This window comes from Silene latifolia, chromosome 7 (genome assembly GCF_048544455.1).
Source record: "Silene latifolia isolate original U9 population chromosome 7, ASM4854445v1, whole genome shotgun sequence".
In the NCBI taxonomy this organism is placed as follows: Eukaryota; Viridiplantae; Streptophyta; class Magnoliopsida; order Caryophyllales; family Caryophyllaceae; genus Silene; species Silene latifolia.
In genome coordinates, this window is record NC_133532.1 from 971,046 (window position 1) to 984,813 (window position 13,768).

Sequence of the window (13,768 nt, forward strand, 5' to 3'; positions counted from 1 at the left end):
GTCCTAGACTCGACTCGACTAAGATAAGAAAACAGATCCCGACTCATAATTTTCAAATCTGGTCTTGAGCTTTCTTTTGTTCATCTGTCAGCTTAGATGCTCGGCTCTTGTCTTTGATCCCTGTGATGGTTTGCCTCCATCCCGAGGTAGTCCTCTGAGGATCTATGCCAGTGATGAAGGTTGGTGAATCGAATTGTCTTTTATTAACTTCGTTAACGAGAGGAGTACATTCTAGAGCAAGACTCCCGACTTGAATTTCATTCTTCGGGTTTGGCAAGAATTCAAAGCAATCCACAAATATTTTCCCGTTGAACATCCCTTTCAAGTGACATGGGCGGATAAGATGGGAATAATCGACATTGTCTTCGACAGAAACAAAATTGGCGTGATCGCCAAATGGATTGGTGATGTTGTTGGGCTTTATGGCTGGGATTGGGAGCGTTCCGTTCTCAATCATGTCTTGAATTTCGTGCTTCAGTCGATAGCACCTTTCAGTATCATGGCCTTTCCCTTGATGAAAGGCACAATAGGCATTTGGTTTGTACCATTTGCCTTGTTGTTCAGCAGGTGGATCCGGAGTTGGACAAATAGGCTTCAGCTTTCCTTGGGCTATGAGCCTTTGGAGAGCGTATGTATAAGTGCATCCGATATCGGTGAATGCCCTTGGTGTTTGGCGCTGCGACTTCTTCGATTGCCCTTCTAAGAGATTGATGGCTTCATCAATATGGGGTCGTTCTTTGGGTTTTGCCCTTAGACGATGAGGCCCCTTGGTACCCTTTCGGCTTTTCACCCTCCTCGCCCTTATGACATCATCTTCTACCTTTATCCCGATTCTTATCAATTCTTTGAAAGAACCAAAATTCTAGTATTTCCGAGCATTGCGGTAAATAGGTCGTAGATTCTTTACGAACTTATCTACCATTTCAACTTCATCGAGGCTTCTTGGCTAATTTCACGCTTTCAAAGACGCCATCTTGTAAGGAATTCAAGTAAAGCCTTCTTTGTCTTTCTGTGTCATCACCTCCAATGTTCTTATGTTGGTTTGAATCTCGACATTATCGATAGTGCTTACGAGAACTCCACCGTAATATCTTCGAAAGTGGGGAAGTTCTTGAGGTCAAGATTATAGAACCACGCCTTTGGGTGTTCACCCGGAGATTGGGCGAAAATTTCGGATAGCATATCGGCGGTACTCCCTTCAGTGCTAAGTACCCTTTATAGGCCTTAACATGGTGGACTGGATCTTCGGTGCCCTTGAACTTTGGGATGTCAGTGAGTACCATGTTCGTGGGCAACTTATCCTGAACTAGGGCATAGGCCCTAGCATTCTCATAGTGGATGTTCTTCCCCTGGGAGAGTTTCAAACGGTCTTCGATGAACTTGAACCGTTTCTCCAGATCAGTCAGTGGTGGAGGGGAATCTTCACCCAGCTTAGATTCGATTGCATCCATTCGGGTCATCATGAGGTTCACGGCCTCAGTAAGCTTGTTAACAGCATCTTCCATTGCTTGACGTCGGGTTTTTGGCGGCCTTTCTACAAGAAAACCCCGTACTGAGTCAATATTTAAAGTAAGAGCCCCTGCACACTTAAGGACACGACCCCAACTTGACTCAAACAAAGACTCGACTTGAGACTGACTAACCAAAGGTTCGACTCACGGTTGGATCTAGACCTTGGTTTATTTTAGACTCGACAAAACGACATGACTCAAACTGTCATAACTCGATTCTAAACTGGACTTGGTGTGACTAAACCCGTGATTGGGCTAACATAGCCCATGGGTTCGAGTGGAACGTCCTAAAGGGCCTAGCTTGGACGTTTTTTGTGGACTATCCTAGACCAAAAGGTCGACCAACATGACTCAAAGCCCAAGAGGTGAGCTTGGGTGACCCAACGAGGTCGTGTTCTAGACTCTTAGAACGAAACACACCCGGCCTAACACGGCCATGACCCGGACACGACTCGACGCATTTCATGCTTGGTTGAGGTTCGAGAAACATTTTGGATTGATTTTGAAAAATGAAGGATTGATTTGAAAATGAGATTTGAAATGGGCGATCCGGCTATAAAAGCTCATTTTGGGCCGAAATTTCTAGTCCTATTTGGGCAGCGTTCCGCGTTTTTAAAACCATGCTATTTTGAAAATAAGTTGTTCAAAAGTTCGGTTTTGAAAAGGACATGGGGATTTTGACTCAATAAAAGTAAAACAAACTTGAAAGATTACAACTCGATAAACAAACTGTAAATTACAAGCTACAAAACAACAAAGAACAAATGATAAACAAAGAAAGAGAAACGAAATAAGAAAGCCAAAACACACGGCCAACTCACGGCCCAAACCAACGACAACCCTCACGGCCAAGACAAGGCCAACCTAGTTCCTAAGTTAGGTTCATTAGTTAGATCGAATGATTGCAAAACGGATTAGAAAACGATGATAAAAAAAAGGGTCAGAAAGCTTCGCTTAAGATCGAGTGTTCCACACGGCCCAAAGGGGTTGAATTAGGTCAAGTTTGCAAATTAGATTAACTCATCGAGTGTTAATAAGAAGGTGCTAATCACGCACTCTTATGCTAGCGAGAGATTAGGTGAAAGAGAAAGATGCGTTCAATTATTTACAGAATTGTTAGTTGATTTTTAAAACTATGCCGATGTACCCTAAAGTGTCTAATTAGGTTATTAAATTAATTTAATGTCATCTAAATACGTCATAGGTTAACAATCAGAGGTTAAACTAACATACAACGGGTCCTAGGGTATGTCGAATTGGCCGAAATAACAAAGGGGTCAAAAGCGAAGAGCGAAGTTAGAAACTTGTTTTATTTATGCCCTACCTTGAACACGAGGATATGTAAATGAGACGGGGGTGTACGACCGACAGATGTAGCGGTTTCTTTTCCCATCTCAAGTCAACGCGGGTGTTCATGGTGGTACTTTAACTCATACTCGGACTAACTAGTTTCATAGTTAAATTAAAACAATCGATAAACAAAACGAAAACAAACAAAAAACAAACTATAAAAAGAGCATAAGAAAACGAAATAAAAAGAGGAAAGAGAAGGGGATTTGATGCACCCTCAACCTACATGTATCGTTGACACCGTTTTGGGTCGTACTCGATGGTATATTTTATCTCGAGAGGCCGTCGTCGACGAAGAATAAAGCAAACACGCGTTTTGGAAACTTTCTGGACAGCGATTTTCAAACAGTGATATCTCCCTCGTTTCACGACGAAAATTCGATCTAAAAGATGTTTTGAAAACTAGAAAGAAAGGAGAACAAGGATCTTAAAGAAACCCCCGCTCGTTTTGGGTTATTGGGCACGAAAAACGAGCACAAACAGAACTGGACAGACAAGAATAAACCGCGAAAACAGTGTTATTTCACTGCTTTTTCGGGATTTCGTGTACTCTCAAGGGCAATTTGGCTCGTAAATCTTTGTCTAATGTGTATATGGATGTTATGTGGTTAATTAGGAACAAGAAACTCGAATTTTTATGGAGATTTGATGGAGGAACGAAAGGGTTTTCGAAGAGGACACACAAACAGTTTCAGTTTGTGTGTCGGTTTTGTTTAGGGTTTTTGGAGGATGTTTAGGGTTTGTTTCTGAGGTTTAAAGCTTGTGAGTGATGCTTGGATGTATGTAGAACTTAGAGGAATGAATGTATGGTGAAGGGGTGGTATTTATAAGGGTTTAAAATAGGTTAAAAGAGAGGAGGAGGCAGTCGGGCTCAATCCCGTATGGCTGCTGTCCATGGGTTTTTGTGAGGGTTTGAGGGGGGTTTTCTTGGTGATTAAGCTAGGATAATATGGGTAGGATACTAGGGTATGGGTTAGGGTTAATGGGTACGGGTCTTGGTAGTGTTTGGAGCGGGTTTGGGCTCGCGAATTGGCTGCCAAAACAGGGGGGGCTGCATTGGTTGCGGGCTGCTTGTGAGGGGTTTGGGACGAGAATTTGGGCCGTGGTATGGGGGGTTCGAACAAGGGTGGATGGGTATTGGTCTAGGTGGGTTAGTGTACTCGAGATTCGTGCCAATTCGCAAAAGAAACGGGCTCAAAAACCGAGCTAAAATCGAGCTCAAAAACACACGGTTGAAACGAGTTTTCTTCGCTTTTAAAATCGATTTTTCAAATCAATTAACCCATTAAAATAAATGACTTTTCAAATCAAATATATTCATAAAATGATTTTTCAAATCGAATATTTATTTTATTTTCAATAAAATAAACTTGGGAAAATAAAATTCAAATTAAATTAAATTGAAATTACTTCTAAAAAAAGCTTTAATTTAAGTATCATTTAAATTAATAAAATGAACTCACTAAAAAACATTAATTTAAATATCATTTAAATTAATAAAATACTTCATCGACGACGCCCATTCTACCTCGTAAAACGAGCTCCAAATAATGACAATGACAACTAAAGAATACATGTGTCCTATCATCATCGGGTGTTTGTCGGGTTCTCTATAAATTCCAATATCGACGGATACGGGTATCTACAAGTATAGGCAGGCACTTGATTAACTAACTCAAGGAAGGGTACTTGTACATTCAAGCTACGAATAACTTTTCCAAATTTATTGAAAGATGCCTGTTCCTTCGTCGGCGCTAGTCTTTCCGGATATGGGGTTGTAAGAAGTAGCTTAGCCCTCTCCTCTAAATCGCGCATGCCGGTATCCGTGGACTTAGGCTGGAAGTCCACTGCTTTCTCCTTGTTGAAGCTTGAACCCTCTTCAGACCGTCACAAATGTGAACCATTGATCGACATCGGGTCGTACATCGGAGTTGGGACTGACCCATCAGCACTCGGGTCTTTCCCCAATATTTTCGGGACTGAGGTGCCCCGAAACAAATGAACCCTCAAGTTGTCGGGCATCGGAGGACGAAAAATCTCACTATCAGCAGCGATCTCAGTCGATCGACCAGTGATGTCAGTCGATCGACTGAGATGAACAGGACCAGAAGCTTCTGTAACCCGCACTTCAGTCGATCGACCGGGTATATCAGTCGATCGACTGATATACCTCGTAGATGCCTTTTTCTTTCCTTTGCTCGTTCCAGCTTTGTTTTGACTCGGTTTTGCCTCATCTTTCGCAGTGGCATCCTCGACCATCGCAGGCCCCTCCAGGGTAGACCCACTCCTCAAAGTTATGGCATTTAGGGTCTCTTTCTGGTCAGTTTGAGTCGGTAAGTGTCCCGGAGCTTGAGTGATACTCTTGCTAGCCAATTGAGCAATTTGGCTCTCTAGCATCTTCATCCCGGCCTCTCTAGCTTGGGACTCCTTCAGCAATAAGTTCTTCAACTCAGTGAACTCGGAATTTTGGGATTGTTGCTGCTGCGGCACATAGGGAGGTTTTTGATATGGTTGTTTGTGAGGGGGCACATAGGCATGCTGCTGCTGCTGTTGTGGAGGTTGAGTCGGATTCAGGACATTCTGGCTACTCCACCTCAAGTTGGGGTGGACATTCGGCTCGTAGTACGTGTTTGTCTGCCTATAGTGTTGAAAGTCGGCACAAGACTCAAAGGGGACAGAACAATTCTCTGAGACATGCCCCTCAGCTCCACATCTTCTACATACGAAAGGACCGTCTGAAACAGCATTAACATGGTACATCCCACCTTTAGAAGCTCCTCCCAATTCATATTTGTCAAACCTTGCAGTGAGAGCTTCTAGTGCAGCAACAGAGGAAGATTCAGCAGCTCTCCTCTGGTTTCCTCTCGAATTCCCATATTCAGCCTTATGAGTGGCTAAATCATCGATGATCTTCCACCCCTTAGTCTCACCCATGTTCTCAGCAAATCGGCCATTGGCTGCAGCATCCAAAATAGCCCTCTGATCGTCATACAGCCCATTATAGAACTGGTTGCAAAGACTCCATTTTTCGAACCCATGGTGCGGTATGGTTCGCACCAGTTTCTTGAAACGGACCCATGCTTCATGAAAGTTCTCATTAGGCCCCTGTTTAAAGCTCGTGATCTGAGCTCTAATGGCATTCGTTTCCGAGGAAGAGAAGTACTTTTTGTAGAATGCCAGGGCTAAGGACTTCTAGTCGGAGATCCCATGAGCAGCTCGATCCAGATCTCTATACCACTCCCTTGCAGCATCACGAAGGGAGAAAATGAACATGGTCTCCTTGATCTGGTCTTGGGTCACACCGGCCGACGGGGGTATAGAGCAGCAATAATCAATAAAAATCTCCATGTGCTTGGCTGCATCTTCATTTGCAGCTCCCCCGAACTGGTTTCTCTCAACCAAGTTGATATAGGAAGGCTTCGGCTCGAATTTTCTCGCCTCCCCAGGTAGTTCGAATCCTTTGTAAAGATTTGCAGTTGTCGGCTCTAAGTGACTAGCAATGGTTGCTTCTTCAGCCATGATTGGGATTTCTGGAGAAGTGACTGTCTCAGCTGAAGAAATTGAGGCAGGAGATGTAGGTGGATCTCCTTCGAACAGAGCGTTCTCGTAGTAGCTTGACAGAGTACTCAGCTCTTCCTCTGTCGGTAATACCCTTTGTGATCGTCTCAACTCGCGCAAGGATTTCTCGATCTCAGGATTTAATGGTACTAGTTCACCACCCTGTGACCTGTGCATAAGAAGAAACTACAAAAAGAATATAAGAAAAGTTTAAGGAACGGAAGTCCCTTAAACTAAAGAAAGACTAAATAAAAACAACTAAAAATTAGAACAATTGACTCCCCAGCAACGGCGCCAACATTTGATACCCGTCGTGAGGTGTCAAAAATAAATTTATAATCTCCAACTACAACTATAGCTAGTGGCAGTCGGGTCGAACCACAGAGAGGCAGACGTAATTTCTAGTTGTTTAAATTCGGTCTAAGGTAACAATAAGGTGGGGGTTGATTGGATTGGTCTATAGCTAATGAACAATAAAATAAAGTAAACTAAGCAAACGGATGAAATCAAGTATAAAAGGGGTACTAGGATGGTCGGTTCGTTATAGCTTCGGCGGCAGCATACTAAACAGGTCCAAATCAAACACATGTGAGGCGGGAAAACAAGAGGTCCTCTCGGTCCACTCTTAACAAATAGCATCTTTCGATCTCACTATGGGTCCCTAATATCACTAATACTAACTTTCGTCCTGAAAAGTGACTAACGGTCTAAACTTTACCTATCTTTCGATCTCAGCACAGTTTAGTCATTTTAATTGGTGATGTAACAACTTTCCCTATCTTTCGATTTAATGGGTCAGTCATAAATTAAGCATCTAACTGGTCGCATGCATTCTATTCGTTAAATACCACATTAAAATCAATTAAAACGAAAGGTAACCTCACGTGGTCAGTCGATCGACTGACACGCGATTTCAGTCCAAATTAATACTACGCCGCCTACGCCATAATTCCCCTCAATCCTAGCACAATTGATTTAGATACTCATGGCTATGGCAAAAATAACAATAATATTGATGATAAAGATTACTGAATTCATGCTAAAAATAGTAGAGCAAACAATTAACATAAAGCGATAAAACGGTTTCGGGAACCTAACTAGTAGTTCTATACTAATAACGAAATAAGAGTGAATTCAAATAAGGCAGAAGAATACCGAGATTTCAGAGGAGTGATTAAGAATAAGAACGAAATTCCAATGCTAAAAAAATATTCCGAACCCTAATAAAAACTGAATGTTACTGTGTAAAACTTAGACAAAAATCGGATCAAAACTGGATGCCTGTATCTGATGTTCTAGGTTACGTTATATAGCAAACATACGTAACACTTATTATCAAAACCTAATCATAATGGGCTTCAAGTTCCTCGGTCTTTTAATTCTCGTCTGGGATAGCAGCTTGGTCTATCGACAAAGCATGGCAGTCGATCGACTGCCCTTTAGTGTACAGTAGCTTCTAGAACCCGCAGGTTGGTCGATCGACTGATAGTAGTGGTTGATCGACTGCTTGAGCTGATACTTGACTTCTAAAATCTCGTGGATTTGTCTTTTGGGCTTTGAAATGCGCATTAAGCTCGTTCCTTAAGTGAATACTTCACGTTAATTGAAATGCAGGATAGTCGGGGACGGATTTAGCTCAATTTCCGTTGAATTCTTCACATTTTTGCAATAAAGTACAAAAAACACGAAAGTAGACTGAAATGGGGGAAATGGTAGCTTAAACTACACAAATGAGCTCTGAAATGCGTGTAAAATGAGGTGCAATACATCATATAAAAGACACGCATCAGTGGACCTGTTGGAGCTTTCGCTCCGTAAAAGTGGTCTGGGGCAGGGTCCGCCAAAGCTGGCGAAAGACCCTCCTAGGGGGTGTAGTCTCACCCGTAGAGGAGAGGCCAAGTCTCCTACCAAACTCCTCTAAAGTCAATTGTAAAGTCCGGTTAAACAACCGGAAAGACACTGAAGAACTGGTGGGGTCAGCATCGTGTGCCCCTGAGGAGAAGGTAAAGGAGCTGAGAAACTCAAGGCTCAGCTCCAGAAAGGTACAGCCGCTCATAGTCATGAATCCGGCCATCCCCGTGCCCCGTAGTAAATCACAAACCGACTCGTAAATGCCGAGTCTCACAAGTGCCGATTTCTCTAAAAATCGGGAAGGTACAAACTCGCAGCCTAGCACGTGATAAAACTTCTTACGATGTAAAGCGTTAACAAAAATAACCTGCGGATAATCTGGGTGAGGGTCGAGAGAGGTGTCCCCTCGGACTGTGACCGTGCGAGAAGTAGAAGGAGCAGCACCCGAGGTAGAAGGAACAACAGAAGTAGAAGTAGCGGGAGCTGACGTGGAACGAAAACGTCCACGACCTCGGCCCCGGCCTCTGGAACTCAAAGTAGAAGCCCGTGCAGTGACGGTGTGAGGAACCAGGGCTGCTCTAAAGGCAGCTGCAACTGCTGGCGAGTCCGCCACAGGTGTGAAAACGGCGGCTGGAGTAGAAGCTGTGGCTGCTGGGGCCACCACTGAAGAAAGACTAGCAGCAGTGCTAGCAGTGGTGGTGGCCGTAGAGGAAGTGGCGGCCGAAACCGAGCTAGCAGCAGAGCTAGCTGGGTAAACACGGTACCGACAGCTGAAACTAGGAAAACAGGGGCTGCAGTACTAACTAAAGCGGAGGCGGTGGCAACAGTAGGGGCCACCGTCTCAGACATGGATGGGCTAGAAGACGAGCTGGTGGAAGGTAGTGAGCTAGACCCCATCCTGTAAACAAGGGGCAGGGGATATGATAAGTGAAAAATCGGCTAATAGTAAGAAAGCCAGCATGTGACAGCACGAGAAGCAAGACAATTCCCCTACCAGTCGAAAAATTTCGACCTACAGCACAAAATTCCCAACAATTCCTCAAAATTTCCGAATCATAGTATGTAAATGGCGATAGGGGCGGGATAACAGGTATTGACAGTAGCAATTAAACAACAACTGAGGTGAATTAAGCATGAAATCATGAAGACTCAGTATAAAAGTCGAAAACCCAGTATGACAGTCGAAAACCCAGTATGACAGTCGAAAATTTCGACTTGAAATCACCCTTATCGCAAATTTTGCGTAAAATTCGAATTACTCATGCAATAAACATTGAGGGATGGGAATAGATCATCAAGTATGACAAGCTAGGGCAAACAAGGACAGTTAAAGTCGAAAAATCGACCTCATAGTGAATTTCGAACCCTAATTCCAACTTTACCTCATAAAAATTCAAAATTAAACGGACTTAAATTGCAAAGAGGTAAAGGAAACACTTACTTGATGGGGATGAACCTACAATATGCAATTAATCTTTAATTAACAAGCAAAGAAGGCGATTTTTGTTCGAAAAAACGCAAACCCTAAACCCGCTATAAAACCGTGTAAACTAGCACAAATCAAGGGGAAAATAAGGGGCTTTGAAAGATTAATTAGCAAGCAAGAGAATGTAGGTGACGGATTTGGTATTTAGAGCAATTAAAATGGGGATTTGGGGGTGATTTTATCGCAATTAGGGGAAGAGGGACGAAAGTTAGGGGATAAATGAAATTAGAATCAAAACAAAAGAGTTTAAGGAAGAAACTCCCTGCGTCCTTTCCCAATCTACTCGATCGAGTGGTTTAGAACCGCTCGATCGAGCAGTTTGATGCTCCATCCACTCGATCGAGAACTTCCCTTATATGCTTTCCTCGATCGAATGAAAATGAAGCACTCGATCAGCCACAATTCACTCGATCGAGTACAAAAAGTACTCGATCGAGGTCTTTTCTCGCGTAAGCTCTTTAATTTCGTCTTTCTTCCTTTGAACTTGCGTAAAAATTCCCCAAACCAGCATAAAAACACGTGCAAAAATATCCCAAAATACCAAATACGCTAAAAATTGTCTAAAAGCTAATTGTCCTAATTAAAAGCAATAAAAGAAATTCAACGGAAAATTCAAAAATTGTTTTTACAAGGTGTTACAAGGGGCATTTCCCCGCTCACTTCCCAATGCACTTCAGTAGCCCCATGGAGGGTTCCTGACTGGAGGACATCATCTCAGCAACATTGATCGTCCTCTTCAGCTTCCATGACCTTGAACTTGAATCATTTAATTCTCTAGGAGGGGAATAGTTCACATCCTCATATGCACGAACTTTCCTCATCCTTGCTCCTTTATCACCGTCATTAGCATCCTCACTTCTAATTTGATTGACATTAATTGCACAATGTCCCTTGACAGCTCCTTCATTGCTTTCATCTATACCTGCAGCAAGGAAAACAGACGAACCTTCCTCTTTTTTGCTCTCAATCTGAGGCGGAGGGGTAACAATAGCAGCACAATACTCCAAATTTTCATCTGGAGTGTCAATAATAGGGTCAATAGAAGAGAGGGCATTGCAAGGCTGAGCTTTCATGGGAGCCCTCCGGAACTTAGACTGATGGAATATCAGCTCCTCGTCCCCTACCTGAAAAGTCAAAGTCTTACCCTCGACGTCTATTACTGCACGGGCAGTAGACAAAAATGGTCTCGCTAAAATAATAGGGGTGTGTGCATCTTCGGGGATGTCTAAGACAACGAAATCAATGGGAATAAAGAACCTCCCGATCTGAACAGGTATGTCTTCTATTATACCTAGTGGACGTGATATACTACGGTCGGCCATCTGGACAGTCATGTTGGTGCAACTCAGCTTTGTCAAACCAAGTCTCTTAGCCAGAGACAACGGTAAGACACTCACGCTAGCGCCTAGATCGCATAGCGCGTTATCAATCAAATGGGTACCGATATGACACGGAATTGAAAAACTACTCGGATCTGACTGTTTGGGAGGTAACTTATTTTGAAATATGGCTGACCCCACCTCAGTCAAAGCTACTGTCTCATTATCACTAATATTCCTCTTACGCGATAAAATTTCTTTCATAAATTTAAGGTAAAAGGGTACCTTCGTCAGCAACTCGGTGAATGGCACAGTGACTTCTAAGCTTCTCAGAAGTTCGACAAATTTGCCGAATTGTTGATTAGATTTAGTATTCTGCAGACGCCTCGGGAAGGGAACCGTGATGGGTATCTTGAGTCCCTTGTTTGTCTCTTCCAATGTATCACCCGGAGCAAGCTCTGTATCCTTTGGACGCTTCTTACCTCTCGAACGAGGTCTTTCAGGTGATTTCTCACTTAATCGAGCACTAGCAGGCTCTCGATCAAGCTTCCCGTCATCTAAACTACTCGATCGACCAAATTTCCCATTCGATCGAGTTGTTTCTTCATCAATATCACTCGATCGAGTGGAATTTTCACTCGATCGAGTGGAATTTTCACTCGATCGAGTGGAATTTTCACTCGATCGAATAATCTGCTTTTCCTGTTCATTGTATCGAGTAGAAAATCCACTCGATCGAGTACTTTCACCACCAAATCCACTCGATCGACCTCCTGAAACCAGTCGATCGAGCACTTTCTTAGCCGTCAGCTCATTTTCTTTGACAAAACACTGTTCACCATCAGTTATAACCTTCCTTGGGTCTGATTTTTGCATTTCCGGTCCCTCATATGAACGACCGCTTCTCAGATTGATTAAGTTTAACGTCTCATGTGGATTCTTCTCATTTTGAGTCGGTAATTGGCCCTGCTTTCTTGTGGATTGATTCGTGGCTAGTTGGGCAACTTGAGTTTCAAGTGCCTTAATGGACGCATCTTTCTGTTGATCACTCAGCTGCCACTGCTTTGTAAAGGACTGCAACATAGACTTAACCTCACCAATTTCACTCACCCCACCGGAAGATGATGCACCGTGATTGGGAGGAGCGAAGGAAGGAGGCTTCTGAAAGCCTTGTTGATTCTTATGTGGAGGAACATACGGCTCCTGCTGGTGCGGAGGAGAGGTAGGATTGAGCACATTTTAACTAGTCCACCTCAAATTGGGATGGACTGCCCCTTGGTTGTTGTAATAGGAACCCCCTCCTTCCCTATATTGCTGAAAGGCAAGGACTTGTTCCTTCTCCACAACACAACCAACAGCAGTGTGGCCATCATTACTCCCACATCTCTCACATGAAACGGTATGTCCTCTAGTAAGAACATGAACCGTCTGAGGCTCCCCAGCAGCTTGTAACTCTAACTTGTCAAATCTAGCATTCATGGCTTCCAGCTGAGCCACAACCTGCTTATCGACTGCATGAACTGTTCTTATACTATCCCTCGGGTTTCCATACTCAGCACTATGATTCGCCATCTCTTCAATAAGAGCCCATCCCTTATCATCATTGGTGTTTTCCTGGAATCTCCCATTAGATGCCGCATCAAGTATGGCTCTGTGGTCGTCATACAGCCCATTGTAGAACTGATTAGCTATAAACCATGGGTCAAAACCATGGTGTGGAATAGACCTCACCAACTTCTTGAATCGTGACCACGCCTCATATAAAGTCTCATCGGGAGCCTGCCTGAAACTGGTAATCATGGCCCTCAGCAGATTGGTGCGCTGTGGAGGGAAATATCTCTTGTAAAAGGTAAGAGCAAGAGACTCCCAATCTGTAACCCCTGCAGTTGTGCGGTCCAAGTCAGTCAGCCACTCCCTGGCTAAATCGGTCAAAGAGAAAGGAAATAAAACTTCCTTAATCTTGTCTTGAGTTACCCCCTTAGTGGGGGGGATAGTAGAACAGTAGTCTGTAAAGACCTCCATGTGCTTCCTCGGGTCTTCACCTGCCACACCTCTATAAAGATTTCTCTCCACCAGATTGATGTAAGAAGCACGGATGTCGAATGTATTCCCATCCTCAGTCTGGAGATTGAAACCCTTTGGAATCGAGGTTGCTTTAGGTACCGAATGACTAGAAAGCTTTGGCATCTTTACTGGTTGATCGGCAGAAATAGGAATGTCTTCTGCGAAAAGAGAATGATCTAGCTCTGGCTCGAAATTACTCAAGTCTTTCTTTCGTGATTTTCTCTGCAGACGGAGTCTATGCCTGAACAATATCTCTAGTTCTGAATCAGCTGAAACTAACTCAAACCTGTCTGACCTGGGCATAAACAACACTGAAAGAAAATTAATAAGAACTGCCTCAAGGAATAAAAATTCCGTGAGACGGATAAAATAAACGAAACAAGAACAGATAGGGCAATTGCCTCCCCGGCAACGGCGCCAAAATTTGATACGTCTGTCGTGTACCTATAAAAAATAAACTAACTAAACTAACTATATAGCTAGGGAAGTCAAGTCGATCTCCACAGGGAGGCAAGATATCTGTAGAAGTCCGTCTATTTGGTCGCAAATGGGGGGGAGGGTTTGAATTGATTTCTAAACTACGAAGTTTAAAGGAAGAGAAAAGAGACAAGAGCAGTAAAGGCAAGAAA

General features: G+C 43.3%; 1 non-coding gene across 1 annotated transcript; it reads left to right on the forward strand.

Annotated features, from left to right (window-relative positions):
- Window positions 1-5,892: 5,892 nt before the first annotated feature.
- Window positions 5,893-5,999, forward strand: LOC141593378 (small nucleolar RNA R71). Its single transcript, XR_012521466.1, has one exon. It is a non-coding gene; the product is annotated as a small nucleolar RNA R71 (small nucleolar RNA).
- Window positions 6,000-13,768: the final 7,769 nt, after the last annotated feature.